This window comes from Rattus norvegicus, chromosome 2, assembly GCF_036323735.1.
Source record: "Rattus norvegicus strain BN/NHsdMcwi chromosome 2, GRCr8, whole genome shotgun sequence".
NCBI lineage: Eukaryota > Metazoa > Chordata > Mammalia > Rodentia > Muridae > Rattus > Rattus norvegicus.
This window is the reverse complement of record NC_086020.1, coordinates 26180538-26195236: the sequence shown is the minus strand read 5'-3', so window position 1 is coordinate 26195236 and position 14699 is coordinate 26180538. Positions and strand designations below refer to the sequence as shown.

Below are 14699 nucleotides of genomic sequence, written 5' to 3'. Positions count from 1 at the left end.
TGGTGTGAGGCTGAAATCTTACATGATCTGCAGGCAGAGAAGTAGGGAGGGAGAGGGGGAGCAGGGCGGGAGGGGAAGAGGGAGAGGGAGGCTGACTGAGCCTGGCATGAGCTTTTGAAATTTCAAAGCCCACCTCTTGTGCTAGACTTCTTTCAATAAAGTCACACCTCTTCCAACAAGACCAAGTCTCCTTCAAACACTGTAAGTCTACAGAGGCCACTCTCATTCAAACCACCACACTTAGCCATCAGGGAAGTTCAAATTAAAACTACTTTGAGATTTCATCTTATAGCAGTCAGAATGGTCAGGATCAATAGAACAATGATAGTGAAAGATCCTAGCTCGAGTCTCAGGATGGTGCGCCCCAGGAAACACTGATCCCAGACGAACCCCCAAATGAAAGATCCTCAAAGAGAGACCCTTCCTAAAGTCGCAGGAAATCGCGGACCCCAGACACAGAGAGACCATTTTGGATGTAATAAGCAAAGGCGAGGTTTATTATGGATATCTATTACGGGGATCTCTGGGTTGACACGTATCCTGCGCAGGAGACAGAGGCGTCGACCCCGAAGCTCAAAAGTCAGGGGTTTATATAGGGAAGGCTAGGGGGTTTGGCGCGGTTACACACAATTGGCTAATTTCTGGCGCGGCTATAAGTGATTGGCTCATTTAAACATGGCAGTAAGATTACAGCACAGCGGGAGTACGTATTGACTGGAGCGTACAGGATTTTAGAAGCTAGGGGCGTATCAGGGTTTGAAGGACATCTGGTTAAGGTGTGACTCTGAGTAAGCTGGGGGAGGTGCCCTTCTGCCAGATGGTTTGAGTCAGTCCTGATAACTTGGGCTGATTCCTGCATTCCTTTTCTTTATCTTTATGGTCTGTTAGTCCTAGCGGCAGGGCGGGGCTGCCTGGACTTGCTTTTCACAGTGTTTAGCCCTGAGTCTGTGAATTTTGAAACTTACTCTTTTAACTTCATATTTTTAAACCTTAAATCTGTATAATTTTCCTTTCAATAGCACGTGCTAATGAGAATGCTGGGAAACGAGAACACTTATTTATTTATTGTTGCTGGGAGTGCAAACTTGTACAGCCACTATGGAAATCAGTGTGGAGGTTCTTCAGAAGGTAAGAACTGATCTGTCGAAAAGTCCAGCGATGCCATTCTTGAATGTGAACTCAAAGGTCTTTCCATCCTATGACAGAGACACTCACTCATCTATGTTTACTGCTTTATTCACGAGGGCCAGAAATTGGAAGCAGCCTAGATGGTAGTCAACCCAGGAATGAATAATGGAGACGTGGTACATTTACACAAAGGAACATTATTTAACTGTTTAGAAAAAATAAATTGACAAGGAAATGGGTGGAGTAAGAAAAAGACATCATCCTGAGTAAAGTAATCCAGACCCTGAAATATAAATATGGTTTGTGTTCTCTTATAGGAGGGTGATAGCTTCTTAGCCTTTGACACGTGTGCTACAATAAGAATAGCCACAGAAGTCAGGTACCTGGTAAGGCACTAGGCAGGCGCATACAACCCCCAAGGAAGGGGAGATAGAATATATTGTTATGAAAAGGAGAATTAAATAGGAGGAAGGTTGAAAGAGAAGGGTGGAAGGAGGACTGTGGGGATGACGACTCACACTAAAGGTCATTTGAAAAAGTCTATGAAAATCTCCTACTGTAGAAGTCTCCTAAAATGTGTACCTATGTGAAATGAATCCAAATGTACTCACCAAATGATAGGAGACACGATGTCCCAACTAAACATCTTATGCCTCCGGTGTCCAATGACTTAAAACCTCCAGTGTCAGGAATGGATCACAGTTTGTTGAGTTGTTGGGCCAATCCTCCCTGCCCCTTCCCCATGGAAACACCTAAACAAGGCTGGCTACTGTAAAGGCTGTGACTCCAATAACCTGCTGGTAAGGTCCTGATGTTGAAGACAGAACTTATATATGTTATAGAGAAGGTGAGCTGGTGTCCAACAGGAAGCTTCGCAAGACGCTCTACTGACTAGCATCCATGATATTGGAAGGTATTCTGTGTGGTTCTGGAGGATAAGGGTGATTATCGATATCTATCGTCTATAAAACCTGTGGCCTACAATAATGACCTGCTTGCAGGCCACTGTACAATAGCGATATGTGTGTGAGAGTAACCAACCACTTTCTGATTGGATCCAAGACCCACTCTGTTAGATGGAACTAGCATCTGACGCAGCTAAATTGGCCAAGAACCTGAGAGGAGACAGAGAAACCTAATACTACTGTTTTGCTAAAGGAACACAGCAATAACGTGGCTCCTAATGACGCACAGCTATACCCCTGGCCAGTGCCTCCCTCAGCCCTCATCAGAGAAGCTGCTTCTTGTAGCTGATGGGAGCTAATACAGAGACCCTCAACTGACAACGCACAGAGAGAGTTCATTTCAGAGCACTCAGTTCTAAATGGGCTGTCTTCATCAACCCCCTCCTTTCAAGGCCCAGGAATCTGCCAAGGACCAGCCTCATGGGTCCAAGCTGGCCTATGTTTCCAGATTCTCTCTCTCTCTCTGTTCTAGACAGCTTTTTTTCTTGCTATTCTTAAAAAAAACAAAAACAAAAACAAAAAAACAAAAACAAAAACAAAAACAAAAACAACAAAAAAAAACAAAAAAAACCCTCTCTGGTTGAGACAGCTAGCTTTCTGCTGAGACAGCTCTCTCTGCTAGTAAACATTCTAACAGCTCTCTAAATAGCTCATGGGTTTTCTGACCAAAGTCGGAAAAGCTGCTCTAACAAAGTTCTTAGATCTTCTGACCAAGTCAGATAGAAAAATTCTAAAAGTAATTCTTAGGTTTTCCAATCAAAATCAGAAAGAAAAAAAATTCTAACAGAGCCGTGTTCACTCTTCAGACAGCCTTCTCTGGGTCGCTGCTAGAAAACATTCTAAAAGAACTGTGGCAGCTCTCTAAGCGATTCTTGGGGTTCCAAGGCCAGAAATCCATTTAGGGAGAATTCTAAAAGAGCTCACCATGGATTTTCTGACTAGAATCAGAATCCTGTTAGAAAAAAATTTTTTGAAGAGCTGTGTTTGCTCTCCAGGGATCTCTGGATAGCTCTCACTAGAAAAAAATTCCTAAAAAAGAACTGCTAGCTCATCTCATGCAGCCCTAAAGCCCAGCTTACTATTTACATATCATTTCCGTTATTTATTCCAGGTTCCCTCTTGGGTATCCCACGAATCAGCAAATTAGCCCCTTGACTCTTAGGAAGAGACAGCTAGCACAAGAACAGACAGTAAGATAGTTGGGTGGAACCCCGCCCAGGAATTACCATTCTGACCTTGCCTGAACCTAAATTCAATCTGTCCCTGGCTGACCCTGAACCCTGCCTGCAGTTGTATCTTCCAGTCTTTTATCTTTCTAACAAGCTGGGTCATGGTGCAGTTGCCTCTATTCCTTTAGATCTTTGAAGCTATTTATACAACTCATATTGCATCCTTATACTTTTTGCAGAGTTGAGAAATTGTACATTTCTGAACTCATGCTTTTGGAGTTCTTTTCCACAGCCTTAAGGGCTGTCTTGAAGGTCTCAGCATTTACCATTTTGCTATAGACACACCTGACTCCTGGACTCATGCTGTTTCTAATCTTCATGGAGTCATTAACAAGGAGGAAATTCCTCAGAGGAATGAGAAAATATGCACATTATTATACAAACAAGCCTTAAGTCTGCAATAGCCATCTACACTCCTGGAGGCCCACGTCTGTTGGCCCTGTTCCAGGAGCAGGCATCATGTCATTCTGTCCCTACCAAGACCAGGCCAGACTCAGCAGGGATCTATGTACAAGAGTAGGAAAGAGATGGTAAGAGCTGGAGGTGATGGATGACCCCACGAACACAGTATCTTCCAAACACAACAGGATTGATGCACCTAGGACCTCACAGAAACTGTAGCAACATGCAGAAGGCTTGCACAGGTTCAAGCCAGAAAGGATCCTAACAATGAGATGGAGAAGAGTCTACGAGTTCCCAGTCCTAATCAAGAAGGTTCTGCAATGATATCCGCTGGCAAAGGGAAAATCAGTTTTATCTAACTGAATCTCACTGGGTGGGTTGACCACATTTAGGGCAGGCCATAGGGAGTAGTTGGTCAAAACAAACCAAACCCAGAGGTATGCTTTGTAGTCTTTGTATGCCATTTTGCATTGTTTTAGTTTAGTTTTGTTTTGTTTTTGTCTTATTTGGTATTTACTTGTTTATTTTGAGTTCTACTTTTGTGGAGGTTTTGAGTATACCTGTGTTTCTTGGGTTTTGTTTTTTAAGAAGAGAGAGGTGGGGAGGGCAAGAGAATGTAAAGTTGTGTGGCTAGGGAGATAGCAGGATTTGGGAGGAACTGGGGCAGAAGTAATTAAAATATATTGTATGATAATTTTTATTGGATAGTTCATGTATTTATATTTCAAATGTTATCACCTTTTGCAATCCTCCCTCCCCCTGCTTTTATGAGGATGCTCCCCCCTCTATCTACCCACTCCCACCTCAACGCCCTGGCATTCCCCAACACTGGGGAAATGAGCCTTCACAAGATCAAGGGCTTCTCCTACTGATGACAGACAATGCCATCCTCTGCTACATTTGTGGCTGGAGCCATAGATCCCTCCATGTGTACTCTTTGGTTGGTAGTTTAGTTCCCAAGAGCTCTAGGGGATCTGGTTGGTGGATATTGTTGTTCTTCCTATGGGTTGCCAAACCCCTTCACCTCTTTCAGTTCTTTCTCTAACTCCCCCATAGTGATCCCCATGCTCAGTCTGATGATTAGCTACAAGCATCTTAATCTGTATCAATAAGGCTCTGGCAGAGCCTCTCAGGAGACCCTGTCAGCAAGCACTTCTTGGCATCAGCAATAGTGGCTGGGTTTTGTGGCTGCATGTGGGATGGACCCCCAGGTGGGGCAGTCTCTGGATGGCCTTTCCTTCAGTCTCTGTTCCACACTTTGTCCCTGTATTTCCTCCTGTGAATATTTTGTTCCCCCTTCTAAGAAGGACTGAAGCATCCACATTTTGGTCTTCCTTCTTGAGTTTTATTTGGTCTGTGGATTGTATCTTGGGTATTCTGAGCTTTTGGGCTAATACCCACTTATCAATGAGTGCATATCGTGTGTGTCTTTTGTGATTGGGTTACCTCACTCAGGATGATATTTTCTAGTTCCATCCATTTGCCTAAGAATTTCATGAAATCATTGTTTTTAATAGCTGAGTAGTACTCCATTGTGTTAAATGTACCACATTTTCTGAATCCATTCCTCTGTTGAAGGGCATCTGGGTTCTTTCCAGCTTCTGGCTATTATAAATAAGGCTGCTATGAACATAGTGGAGCATGTGTCTTTGTTATATGTTGGAGCATCTTTTGGGTATATGCCCAGGAGTGGTATAGCTGGGTCCTCAGGTAGCACTATGTCCACTTTTCTGAGAACTGCCAGACTGATTTCCAGAGTAGTTGTACCATCTTGCAATCCCACCAATAATGGAGGAGTGTTCCTCTTTCTCCACATCCTAGACAGCACCTGAGTTTTTGATGTTAGCCATTCTGACTGGTGTGAGGTGGAATCTCAGGGTTGTTTTGATTTGCATTTCCTGATGACTGAGAATGCTGAATATTTGTCTAGGTGTTTCTCAGTCATTTGATGTTCCTCAGTAGAGAATTACTTGCTTAGCTCTCTACCTGTTGCTGTAAATATATTTTTTAAAAGGGGCTTTATTTTACCCCTATTAGATTTGGCACTGCAGCGCCCCAAGATATCTGGTAGATGTCTTCATCTCAGTCAGCAAAGCCTCTCGCCCACTTTGCTCTATCCCATATCACACTGCCGAAGACTTCTTTCTGAGCCTGGCAGCAATCTCTCTAGCCATTTAGTTCCCAAGGCAGGTTGTCACCATGCCAGAAATATACATCCTCATTCCGTGGTGGCTTAGTGTCCCAGCTACCACATACTCTCTTAAACTTAATTCTCCACAAGAAAGAACATACAACACAATAAGCTCTGATCCAATTGATAAGATATAATTGCCCACCTAAACATACAAAGCCCTATACACATCCATTCCTTAAGAACATTCATAATAACCTATAACGGTACAGAGTGAAATCTTAACATCAGCCTCCATGTTCTCTCTCTCGTCTCCTTCCATTCCAGTCTTCTCCTCTTCCCTCAGACTTTTCTCCCGCCCATCCTTCCTTCTCATCCAATGACAGGCCTCGTTCTATCTTGTACCTGCCTTCACCTGTATGATATAATCCTACATGTACCCAATATTTTAATAGGATTATTTGGTTCTCTGGAGTCTAACTTCTTGAGTTCTTTGTGTATATTAGATATTAGTCCTCTATCAGATGTAGGATTGGTAAAGATCTTTTCCCAATCTGTTGGTTGCCATTTTGTCCTATTGACAGTGTCCTTTGCCTTACAGAAAAAAGCTTTGCAATTTTACAAAGTTCCATTTGTCGATTCTAGATCTTAGAGCATAAGCCCTTGGTGTTCTCTTCAGGAAAATTTCCCCCGTGCCTATGTGTTTGAGGCAATTCCCCACTTTCTCTACTAGTTTTAGTGTATCTGGTTTTATATGGAGGTCATTGATCCACTTGGACTTGAGCTTTGTACAGGGTGATAAGAACGAATTGATTAGCATTCTTCTACATGCTGATCTCCAGGTGAACCAGCACCATTTTTTGAAAATGCTGTATTTTTTCCATGGCATGACTTTAGCTCCTTTGTCAAAGATCAAGCGATCATAGGTATGTGGGTTCATTTCTGGGTCTTCAATCCTATTCCATTGATTTACCTGCCTGTCTTTGTACCAACACCATGCAGCTTTTATTACTATTGCTCTGTACACAGCTTGAGGTCAGGGATGGTGATATCCCAGAAGTTTTTTTATTGTTGAGGATAGTTTTTGCTATCCTGGGTGTTTTGTTATTCCAAACAAATTTGCGAATTGCTCTTTCTAACTCTATGAATAATTGAGTTGGAATTTTGTTGGAGATTGCATTGAACCTGTAGACTGCTTTTGGTAAGATGGCCATTTTTAAATATCAATTCTGCCTATCTATGAGCATGGAAGATCTTTCCATCTTCTGAGATCTTCTTCGGTTTCTTTCTTCAGAGACTTGAAGTTCTTGTGATAGAGATCTTTCACTTGCTTGGCTATAATCACACTGAGGTATTTCATGATATTTGTGACTCTTGTGAAGGGTGTCATTTCCCTACTTTCTATCTCAGCCTGTTTATCCTTTGAGTAGAGGAAGGCTACTGATTTGTTTGAGTTAATTTTATACCCACCCACTTTGCTAAAGTTCTCTATCAGGCTTAGTAGTTCTATAGTGGAACTTTTGGGGTCACTTAAGTATACTATCATATCATCTGCAAATAGTGATATTTTGGCTTCTTCCTTTCCAATTTGTATCCCTTTGACCTCCATTGTTGTCTACTTGCTCTGACTAGGACTTCTGGCTAATAATACTGAATAAGTAGGGAGAGAGTAGGCAGTCTTGTCTAGTCCCTGATTTTAGTGGAATTGCTTCAAGTTTCTCTCCATTTAGTTTAATGTTGGCTATTGGTTTACTGTATATTGTTTTCACTATGTTTAGATAAGGGCCTTGCATTCCTGATCTTTCCAAGCCTTTTATCATGAAGGGGTGTTGAATTTTGTCAAATGCTTTCTTAATATGTAAGGATATGATCATGGGTTTTTTTCTTTGAGTTTGTTTATATAGTGGACAACATTGATTAATTTCCATATATTAAACCATCCATGGGATGAAGCCTACTTGATAACGTTGAATCATTTTGATGTGTTCTTGGATTTGGTTCGCAAGAATTTTATTGAGTAATTTGGCATGGATATTCATAAGGAAACTTGGTCTGAAGTTCTTTCTTTGTTGTGTCTTTGTATGGTTTAGGTATAAGCGCAGTTGTGGCTTCAAAAAGGGATTGGGTAGTATTCCATCTGTGTCTAGTTTGTGGACTAGTTTGAAGAGTATTGGTATTGGATCTTCTTTGAAGGTTTGATAGAATTCTGTACTAAACCTATCTGGTCTGGGCTTTTTATGGTTGGGAGTCTTTAACTGACTGCTTGTATTTCTTTAAGGGTTATGGGACTCTTTGGATAGTTTATCTGATCCTGATTTAACTTTGGTACCTGGTATCTGTCTTGAAAATTGTCCATTTCATCCAGATTTTCCAGTTTTGTTGAGTATAGGCTTTTGTAGTAGGGTCTGATGATTTTTTAATTTCCTCAGTTCCTGTTGTTATGTCTCCCATTTCATTTCTGATTTTGTTAATTTAGATACTGACTCTGTACCCTCTGGTTAGTCTGGGTAAGGATTTGTCTATTTTGTTGATTTTCCCAAAGAACCAGCTCCTGGTTTTGTTGATTTTTTGTATAGTTCTTTTTGTTTCTTCTTGGTTGATTTTAGCCCTGAGTTTGATTATTTCCTGTCATGTACTCCTCTTTGGTGTATTTGCTTCTTTTTGTTGTAGAGCTTTCATGTGTGCTGTCAAGGTGTTAGTGTATGCTCTTTACAGTTTCTTTTTGGAGTACTCAAAGCTATGAATTTTCCTCTTAGCACTGCTTTCATTGTGTCCCATAAATTTGGGTATGTTGTGCCTTCATTTTCATTAAATTCTTAAAAGTCTTTAATTTCTTTCTTTATTTCTTCCTTGACCAAGTTATCATTGAGTAAAGTGTTGTTCAGCTTCCCTGTGTATGTAAGCTTTCTGTTTTTTTTTTTTTTGTTGTTGTTATTGGAGACCAGTCTTAGTCTGTAGTGATTTGATAGGATCCATGGAATCATTTCAATCTTCTTGTATTTGTTGAGGCCCGTTTTGTAACCAATTATGTGATTAATTTTGGAGACGGTACCATGAGGTACTGAGAAGAAGGTATATTCTTTTGTTTTAGGATAAAGTACATCTGTTAAATCCATTTGGTTCATAACTTCTGTTAGTTTCACTGTGTCTCTGTTTAGTCTTTGTTTCCATGATCTGTCCATTGATGAGAATGGGGTGTTGAAATCTCCTACTATTATTGTGTGTGGTGCAATGTATGCTTTGAGCTTTAGGAAAGTTTCTTCTATGAATGTAGGTACCCTTGCATTTGGAGCATAGATGTTCTGAATTAAGAGTTCATCTTGGTAGATTATTCCTTTGATAGGTATGAAATGCCTTTCCTTATCTTTTTTGATAACTTTTGGTTGAATGTTGATTTTATTTGATATTACAATAGCTACTTCACCTTGTTTCTTGGGACCATTTGCTTGGAAAATCCCCTCCCCCCACCAGCCTTTTACTCTTAGATACTGTCTGTCTTTGTCTCTGAGATGTGTTTCCTGTATGCAAAAAAAAAAAAATGGGTCCTGTTTATGTATCCAGTCTGATAGTCTATGTCTTTTTATTGGGGAATTGAGTGCATTGATGTCAAGAAATATTAATAGTGATTGTTTCCTGTTATTTTTTGTTAGAGGTGGAATTATGGTTGTATGGCTATCTTCTTTTGGGTTCCTTGAGAAAAGATTACTTTCTTGCTTTTTCTAGGGTGTAGTTTCCCTCCTTGTGTTGGAGTCTTCCATCTATTATCCTTTGTAGGGCTGGATTTGTGGAAAGATATTGTGTAAAGTTGGTTTTCTCCATCTATTTTAATTGAGAGTTTTGCTGGATATGGTATCCTTGGGTGGCATTTGTGTTCTTTTTGGGTCTGCCCAGGATCTTCTAGCTTTCAAAGTCTCTGTTGAGAAGGCTGGTGTAATTCTGATAGGTCTGCCTTTATATGTTACCCAATCTTTTTCCATTAGTGCTTTTAATATTCTTTCTTTGTTTTGTGCATTTCGTGTTTTGACTATTATGTGACAGAAGGAACATCTTTTCTCATCCAATCTATTTGGAGTTCTGTAGACTTCTTTTGTTTTTTTTTTCTTACTTTTTTTTTTTTTTTTTTTTGGTTCTTTTTTTCGGAGCTGGGGACCGAACCCAGGGCCTTGCGCTTCCTAGGTAAGCGCTCTACCACTGAGCTAAATCCCCAGCCCCCTGTAGACTTCTTGTATGTTGATGGGCATCTCTTTCTTTTGGTTAGGGAAGTTTTCTTGAACATTTTTTTTTAAAGATTTATTTTATTTATTATATATAAGTACACTGTAGCTGTCTTCAGATACACCAGAAGAGGGCATCGGATCTCTTTACAGATGGTTGTGAGCCACCATGTGGTTGCTGGGAATTGAACTCATGACCTCTGGAAGAACAGTCGGGTGTTCTTAACCACTGAGCCATCTCTCCAGCCCTTGAACATTTTGTTGAAGATATTTATTGGCCCTTTAAGTTGGGAATCTTCATTCTCTTCTATACCTATTATCCTTAGGTTTGGTGTTTTCATTGTGTCCTTCGTTTCCTGAATGTCTTGGGTTAGGAGCTTTTTGCATTTTCTTTGACTATCATGTCAATTTTTTTTTATCGTATCTTTTGCCTTGGAGATTCTCTCTTCAATCTCTATATTCTGTTGGTGATGCTTGCATCTATGATGCCAGATCTCTTTCCTAGGTTCTCTATCTCCAGGGTTGTCTCTCTTTGTGATTTCTTCATTGTTTCTAGTCCCAATTTTAGTTCCTGGATGGTTTTGTTCATTTCCTTCATCAGTTTGTGTTTTCCTGTTATTCTTTAAGGAATTTTTGTGCTTCCTTTCTAAGGACTTCTACTTGTTTTCCTGTGTTGTAGTGTATTTCTTTAGGGGAGTTATTTATGTCCTTCTTTACGTCCTGTATCAGCATCTTGAGATATGATTTTTAAACTAAATCTCGCCTTTCCAGTGTGTTGGTATATCCAGGACTTGTTGTGGTGGGATCACTGGGCCCTGATGGTTTCTGTTGTGTAGGTTCTTCCACTTGTCTCTCGACATCAGATATCTCTTGTATTAGTTGGTCGTACTGTCTCTGACTGGAGATTTTCCCTCCTGTGGGCCTGATAGCCTGGCATGTTATGAGTGAGAACACTCCTGGAGGGACCAACTCTCTCCGTGTAGGATTTAGGTAAGGAGTGCTGTGGGATAGCCTTAGCTCTGGGTGTACATGGAGACTGGAAATATCCTTTCTCGGGCCACTTCACAGTTCCTGTGCCCCCATGTGCTCCAAGAGGGTCCCTCTTTGGACAGTTATTGGAGTGAAAGTCGGGTCCCACCTTTGGGCCTAAGATTGAGAGAGCTCCTGGAAGACCAGCTCTCTCTGGGCAGGATTTAGGTATGGAGGGCTGTAGGACAGTCTTATCTCCAGGGCATAGATAGAGACAGGAAGGATCCTATCCTAGGCTGCTCTGAGGTTCCTGTGTCCTGTGTGCTCCCGGTGGGTCCCTCTTTGGACAGTTATTGGAGCGAAAGTGGGGTCTCTACTATGGGTTTAAGAGTGAGAGCATTCCTGGAAGACCAGCTTTCTCTGGGCAGGATCCAGGCATGGAGGGCCATGGATCTGCCACAGCTCTCAATGCAGATTTATTATATGATAATTTTAAAAAGGTTAAGGCTGAGGAATGAATTGGCATACAACAGATCACACAGCCCACTTCTCAATATTCTGTCATTCACTTATCTGTCTTCCTGCTAACCTCCCTGATGATCCACTCTTTATGTAGAAGAAAGGTTAATCTGTGTAATGTGACCTAAAATGCTCTGCTCCGAATTCCTTCCTGCCTTTATTAGAGTTGAGAAAAGTCCTGTCACACTGGCCTCATTTTAATTCTACAAATACCTCTCAGACTTGGGACCTAGATTTGTGGTATTCCTTTTCTAAAGTGATTCTTTCCCCCATTGGCTCTAGAGACACTTGATTCTCCAGTGACCATTCTTTTTTTTTTTTTTTTTTTAATAATTGTGCTTGTCTCCTTACAGCCCTATTCTCTCCTTTTATCCCATGTGGTAAGAACACATTTTTAGCAAAATTATATGTCCAAATAAAACTCTCAAGTGAATAGCATCATTTTCAACAAAAGTCCATGTCTTTTTCAAAATGTGTTTTGTGTTTGCCGTGTTGGTTTTTTTCCTCTGGAGACTGAAGGTCTGTAGCAACTCAACAGGAGATCAAGGGGGAACTTCCTACTCCCTTCCTGGACTTATGCTGAGGGTAAGAATCCCTGAATATTTGACCACCTTGGGGAACTGATAGAATAGACATGATCCTGAGGATGGGGTAGAAAGAACAAGAGAGACAGAACACACACAAGTGCAAGGGGATTTTGGTGCCTGTGGTGGTTTGAATAGGCATGACCTTCATAGACACATGTGTTTGAATGCTAGTCCCTTGAGGAGTGGCACTATTAGGATGTGTGGCCTTGTTGGAAGAAGTGTGTCACCGAGGGGGTGGACTTTGAGGTTTTCTCGTGTGCTCAGATTACACCCAGTGTGGGAGAAAGCATCCTCTTGGCTGCCTATGTGAAGTGGAAATTTCTGCTTTCTTTGGGGATTCAGTTGTGTCATGTGATGTTTTTCTGGAGACTGTCTTATGAGAGGATGTTTTTGCTGAAACAGACATGTGGGAGGATGCTTGGCTGAGAATAGTCATGTTGTGTTTTTCTGGAAGCTGCCTGGAAAAAGACATGTGATGCTTTGCTGGAGTAGATGCTTGAGAGAGCATGTGATGTTTGGAAACAGTATAAATATAACCCTAACAACAGTGGATGACACTGTTTGGCATTGGTTCACCTTGCCACTCTTCACTCATAATAAGTTGATGTGACTTCTGTGGTGGTTTGATTATGCTTGGCCTAGGGAGTGGCACTATTTGGAGGTGTGGCCTTGTTGGAGTGGGTGTGGCCTTGGGAGTAGGTGTGACCTTGTTAGAGTAGGTGTGGCCTTGTTGAAGTAGGTGTGGTCTTGTTGGAGTAGGTATGGCCTTGTTGGAGTAGGTATGTCACTGTGGGTGTGGGCTTTAAGACCCTTGTCCTAGTTGCCTGAAAGTCAGTCTTCTCCTGTCTGTTTTCAGAACAAGATGTAGACCTTTCAGCTCCTCCAGCTCCATGTCTGCCTGGATGCTGCCATGTTCCCACCATGACCATAATGAACTGAACCTCTGAGACTGTAAGCTAGCCCCAATTCAATATTTTCTTTTATGAGAGTTGCCTTGGTCATGGTGTCTCTTCATAGCAATGAAACCTTAACTAAAATAGTGTTTCCCTGATGCTGCCTTTAGATAGTGTCTTATCATCTCATTGTTACTATCTCCTAGTCACTGTACTTGTTCTTTTGCCCACAGTGATGCCACAGGGGAAAACCTGGAGAGTCCTTTGTGAAAGCTTATGATTACAATCACATCATACCCACAAGGTACCCTGCAGATATCACCGTGGACAAACTGTTGCCAATAAGGATGTCTTTGGAGACCTAGCTCTGAAATGCAATGCCAGGTCAAGGTCAAGTTCGAGAAATGATATAAAAGAGGAAAGAACAAATGGTTTTTCTAGATGCTTTTGTTTCAATCATTAAAAAAAGTTTTTTTTAAAAAGGTGTTATTGTCTGATTACCTGATTTTGGATATTTATAAAACTGTTATATATTATCTGAAAAATCTCTTTAAACTTATACTTTTAATATTTTTTTCACTGTGTACAGCATACACATGAAACACAGTACATGATTGGTCAGGTCCCCACCACTTGGTTTCGGAACTACGCAGAATATTATCAGTCTATTCCAGGCCCTCTTGCCCATCCACAGTCTTGTTCTCCCTTCCACAAGATGATGTGCTGCCCTGAGTTTCCTGTTTTCCCTTGCTTTACCCTTATCTCATAAATGAATGCACAAATGTGTAGGAGGTTGGTCTGGTGCTGCTTGTACTTGAATGTTGAATAGTGGCTCCCAAGATCTGGTTGCCCTTGAGAAACAGATCTTCATGGACATCAAGTCATGAAACTATATCCCCAGCTCTTCATTCAGCTTCTTGTATTTGTGTGACTAGCTTTAAGAATGTATGTATGTATGTATGTATGTATGTATGTATGTATGTATGTATTTTGATAGTGTCTGAAACAGTTATGGCATCATTAACATGATAGGAAACATCTCTTGGGTGAGAATTTCTGCAGGGTGAATATTTAGACATGGAGTTGCTAGATTACACACTCAGCTTTATTTGAAATGCTATCCTTTTTCAAAATGGTTTTGAATGATTGACAAGTTCACAGAAGTGCTTAAGTGTTCCGGGTCCACAGATGGCAGAACACATTAAAAACCAACCAACCAATCGATCAACAACTTCTCTGACTGCAGTTTTGCAAGCCTCTCTTCATTATTTCTCTGCACTATTTTTCATCAATGGTTTAAAAACAAGCTGCTTCTCAGGTGCGGAGAGTGGCATGGCGTCAGATAGATTGGTAAGTATATCAGTTATTCATCAGCCTGGTACCCTCTCAGTCAGACGCTGTTCCCATCCTTCTACCCCTTCCCCAGTTCCACACACCCACCTTCCCCAGTGAGTGATTTCCTGCGTGGCCTTGAGTGGGAGTGCACCTGACTGCATTTCCATGCTCATTCTCTGAAACAAGGCAGAGCACTGAAGTCTGTCATGTGTCCTAGGTATCAGAGTCTTGCTTCTGTTTTGTTTTTAGAATTCGGAGCCACCCAATAGGTTATATAATTGAAGAAGCTAAATTTAAAAGTTCAATTTGGCAGCCGTTGGTTCTCTA

At 41.2% G+C, this 14699-nt stretch overlaps 2 long non-coding RNA genes across 3 annotated transcripts; one reads left to right on the top strand and one right to left on the bottom strand.

Moving 5' to 3' along the window:
* Positions 1-1045: 1045 nt before the first annotated feature.
* Positions 1046-2995, bottom strand: LOC134485574 (uncharacterized). The gene is made up of 2 exons (XR_010063702.1): positions 1740-2995; positions 1046-1264 (listed from the first exon to the last, which is right to left on the bottom strand). It is a non-coding gene; the product is annotated as an uncharacterized LOC134485574 (long non-coding RNA).
* Positions 2996-6395: 3400 nt separating this feature from the next.
* LOC134485575 (uncharacterized) lies at positions 6396-13505 on the top strand. Of its 2 annotated transcripts, XR_010063703.1 has the most exons (4): positions 6396-6781; positions 12070-12142; positions 13001-13095; positions 13271-13505. It is a non-coding gene; the product is annotated as an uncharacterized LOC134485575 (long non-coding RNA). The 2 variants fall into 2 exon arrangements; XR_010063704.1 differs by lacking the exon at positions 12070-12142.
* The last annotated feature ends 1194 nt before the right edge of the window (positions 13506-14699 follow it).